The 4,638-nt window shown below is 41.5% G+C and overlaps 1 protein-coding gene across 1 annotated transcript in view; it reads right to left on the bottom strand.

The window, feature by feature from the left end:
* Positions 1-2,837: 2,837 nt before the first annotated feature.
* Positions 2,838-4,638, bottom strand: part of mfhas1 (malignant fibrous histiocytoma amplified sequence 1) — a 23,874-nt gene continuing 22,073 nt past the window's right edge. Inside the window, exon 3 of the mRNA XM_015393033.1 lies at positions 2,838-3,206. The gene's annotated coding sequence lies outside the window, so the exon portion shown is untranslated. The remainder of the gene's footprint in view (positions 3,207-4,638) is intronic.

Raw genomic sequence — 4,638 nt, 5'->3', positions numbered from 1 at the left:
CCTCTCCAGGAAGCTTTCTCAATTCATTTGAATTGAATCTCTGGATGTTTCCACTGGTGGGTTTCTTTGGACTGCTCTGGATCATTGTCTGTTTTTCCCTCCAGATATTAATTAATCAATTCTCTGCAGTATTATGCATCATTACACCCTCTGGAATAAATGCAGCAAAGTTGGCCTTTTTACAGCTTCTAGTTTTTGCATAATTCCACAGTTGGACAGTTGCTCCAACCTGGCTAAATCTGTCACAGCAACCAGACAATAGTCTCACAGTCTTCTTGAAAAAGAAAGTGAATTCTATGATATCAAGTATTGAATATTTCATTTATTTCAGTAATAGATCTGACTTTAAAATTATGTTTTTTTTAGCTCATTTCATTCTAAACCCAGATCCATGTCAGTAAGGAGTCAGTAACAGAGCAGACTGAGCAGCACCAGTTAAAGCCAGTATGGATTTATTTGGTGATCATGTTGAAACCAGCTACATAGAAAACCCTGTGTGCTCCCATAGATTCATGCACAGCATTACACTGTAAATACGCTACAGCTGGACACCGTGTGTCTACGTAGAAAAATAAAGATATTATTTACAGGACAGAAAACAGACTTTAGTTCAAAAAGTTCTTTAGGGCGAAGAAACACCCAGCGCTCATCCTTCCACAGACAGGCCGTGTTCTGGACGCAGCCAGAGGAGGCAGTGGAGAAACAACCGGATCTGAGCACCAGCGGCCTCCTGGGACCCCCAGCAGTCTGGACCCCCAGAGGTCTGCACCCCCAGCGGTCTGCACCCCCAGCGGTCTGCACCCCATGGTGTTCAGGAAGCTTCCAGGTTCATGCTGTGAATTTTTCTCTGTTCAGTCCTGAGTTCTGATCCTGGTTCCTTCAGCTGGATGATCCACCGGTTTAGGAGGAGCTTAGAAAACGAGGCCCATTATTCAGAATAAATTTGACTTTTAAAAATCAGACATGAAATATTTTCATTAAGCCTGAATTTCTGTATCAAAATGCTTTAAATTGGTCTGAAGTAATATTCTGATTTTGAACTTTTAACAGAAATGAAACTTTGCAGACATCAGCCTGAATAATGAATCAAATTCAAATCATTGTTTTTAAATTAAACAGTTTGCATCTTTGACTCATTTGAATGATTAATGAATTAATTATTGATTAACGGGACATTTGGAGCAGATCCGGTGGCCCAGAGCAACATCTCCTTCAATGCATCCATTAAACATCGGATCCCTGCAGGAAACCCAGACTCACCAACTGGTGATGTGGAAAATAAAGATCAAGGGTACAAAGCTCCTGAAAACGTTCAGTTCCAGCTGAAACATCTACAGGGTTCTGTACGGTTCTGTAACCCAGAACCTCTAATTAAGCTGTGCAGATCGTTAGCAGACTGATTGATGCTCTGAGCTCTTTTTCCAATGAACGTCCATTTAGAACCTGGATCTGCGGCAGGCCCGATCCACAGGAGACCTGGCTGGAGAGTTGAGCTCATCTCGCTCCACATCCATCCATCAACATGGCTGACATGTCAGGACTGCAGACGGATGTTTGGCCCAAGCACTAAATCAGGAATCACCTCTGAACTTTGGGCTTTATGGTGCATCTCCACCATAGAAGCAGAACCAGGCCTCCTGCTCAGAGGAAGCAGGACCAACCAGTGCAGCAGATCAGCGAGTGCTGAGCTAAATATCACAGCATCATGAGGAACTTCCCACTTCTTTAGAAAATCAGCATAATGAGAACGTTCTGCTCCTTTAATAGAACCTCACCTCAAAGGTTCTTTAACAACCAGCTGAAGGTGGTCAGACCACTGATCTCTATTCATTCACTGGATTGCTGATAACCTGAAACAAAGTGAAGCCACCGGCCGCCATATTGGTACTCCCCACTCCCATGGAAAAGCGCAGTGAAAATGCCTCCCTGCAGCATTTTGGCTGCAGAAACCAGCAGTTTTCTGTCTGCAGGAAGACGTTCCACTGGTAATTTCCCAGTCAGTGGATGAACTAAGCAATAAATCCATCTCTAGCCGATGGATCCTATAGTTTAGTCTGCAGACTAACATTAGTCTGGCTATCTCAGACTGACTGGAAGACATTGACTGAGTTAGACACTGACATTGGGTCTAAGGTTAGAAAATAGAAAGTAGAGGAAATAGAAAGTCATTCACTGTGAAATGTTAATGTATTAACTCTTTATTAGGTGGATGATGCTGTAGTTTTTATAGAGTTTGTTGTATTTCTCATTTGAAAAAGTCATGAAATATATTGCAGGTTATACTGATGGAGAAAAGCAACAGAAACATTTCTAAAGGCTGATGCAGAGATGGCATCATTCATGCACAATCTGCAAACAGGAAAATACTAAAGCATTAACAGACATGAACTTCATTCAGTCTTTATGTTACATATTAAAATTATAAAATGTAATTACCATAAAAATGTAATAAATCCATGTATGTTACATGAACATTTAGCTCTTTTGGCTCATCTGTATTATTCTGCTCCGTTAACACATTAATTTTATTGTGATGGTTTGTATAATATGTTATATTAATGATTTATAGACTTCATTGAAGTCATAATGACTATTTAATGTGATGAGCCTCTTTGTTTATCATAAGTTAAAGTTAATCTACTGATGTTATGAAACAGCCAGTCTGTCAAAAGTGATTAATTTATCTTTATTTTAAGAATCTTAAGCCCCCCTAAAAATTAGAACATCATCATTGTTTGATGCTGTAGCACTGATTGTTTAAATTGAGACTGGTCTAACTAGGGAGTACCAATATGGCGGCCGTTGGCTTCACTTCAACCCCGTAGTACCAACGATCAGCAATCAGGGAATAAATAGAGATCAGTGGTTCAGATCTGACAGTCTTCTCTCCTGTTTACATGAAACATTTCTGATCTTTGGCTCCACCTGCTGGCCTGGAATCTAAAATGACATTTAGAAACCAGTTCCAAAGCACAGGGATCCAGGGGTCTGCACTGAACGGAACAACAGAGCAGCAGCCCCCCCACTACATGGGGGGCGGGTCAGGGCTTCCCGGGGTTTAAATGAGCAGAACGATGAACCAGAACCCTGGAGAACAGACTGGGTTTCCTCCGGCAGTCAGTGGTGGGTTTGGATGCTACAGAAGGCTGATTTGTTTCTGCTGGGCAGCTCCTCACAGTCTGCACCGCCGCGACGCAGAGAGAGACCTGCAACACAGGAAGACATCCAGCTGAGAACAGAAACATGGAGCACAGCTCATCCCGCATCAAACACTGATCTAAAGGGAAAAAACAGATGGAACATCTCAGAGAGCAATCAGAGGGGAGAAATAAAATATAACGGTGGATGGTGGCCCTTTCAGGCTGTGGAGCTGAACTCGCCTGTTTCCTTTACTTTTTGCACTGAGCTTGTTTATTATCAGACACCAGTAGAGATTCAAAGAACCAATCTAGTGAACATTGATGGATAATCAGGCAAAGTTAGCAGTCAGTGGGAAAAAAGGATTTCTGCATCATGTAGCTAAGCTAGCTAGTCTCAGCTTCACCTTTAAGCCTCAATAGTCGGTCCGTTCTACCTCCGCCTCAGTTTAACCATCTAAATTACTGAGTTATACCAGCTGCCCGCCCGCCTGATAGGAACCAGCCAATCAGGTAGCAGCATGGCTGCCAGTAATACCTAAATGTTTTATTAACCTCATTTTGGGAAATTCTCACCTATTGCATATCTAAATGAAAAAGCAAATAACTGAGGAACTATAACCCCAAATTACGTGTGTGACACATTATTTGAAAGTTAACACCTTCTAGTTTCTGAATATATACATGAAAATTGGGTGAGTAAAACACGGTCCAAGCTGCATCAGTTCAAACATGACTCAAAGTTGGTTTTATTCTCGAACATAAAAGGTCTTTTTTGATAAGCAGTAATAAAGACCTGCTTGCTTGCTGTGGCTGCTTTGTTTACATTCTGACATGCTGCTATATCTGTGTTAATTATGCTTTGGTGCTCGCTGTGTCCATAAAATGAACTAGGTGGTAAATAGTGGAGAATCTAAGCTTTCTAACAATAACAACAGTCTATATCGGTAAAAATTTTATAGTGTAATTTTCATGCATTCTGAGCAATTATTTGTAAATGCTTTAAAACGGTGAGTTTGAGAGGTTAAAATCAAGGCTGCCTTCAACTGGACTGACTTTCACAGCTCATCAGCTGCTCCTCAGTCAGTGAGGGAGCTCTAAGGCTCACTAAGGTCCAGTAATAATCTGTCACCCCCCTGCAGCTGGCATGCATCCAGGGGACTCTGGTTTCATTAGTTGTTATTTGGTCCAAAGAAAGAACAGTCAGTGACTCTATGTGAGATCGAACTACTATCGAAAAGATTTAAGGCTAGGCTTAAAACTTTCCTTTTTGATAAAGCTTCTAGTTAGAGTGGCTCAGGTTATCCTGATCTATCTCTATAGTTCTGCTACTATAGGCTTAGACTGCTGGAGGACATAGGGACCCCTTTTTCATCATTCAGCTTCATTCTATCTCTATTCTCCCACTCTGCAGAATCTGTTAGTTCAATCTCTAACGTTCTGCTCTCTCTGCTTTTTCTCATAGTAGCTTCATCTGGTCTGTTCCTGTTTGGCTGTGACT

This window comes from Cyprinodon variegatus, unplaced genomic scaffold (assembly GCF_000732505.1).
Source record: "Cyprinodon variegatus isolate N-32 unplaced genomic scaffold, C_variegatus-1.0 Scaffold621, whole genome shotgun sequence".
NCBI lineage: Eukaryota > Metazoa > Chordata > Actinopteri > Cyprinodontiformes > Cyprinodontidae > Cyprinodon > Cyprinodon variegatus.
Note: the sequence above shows the minus strand (reverse complement) of the source record. Positions and strands in the feature narration are given on the sequence as shown.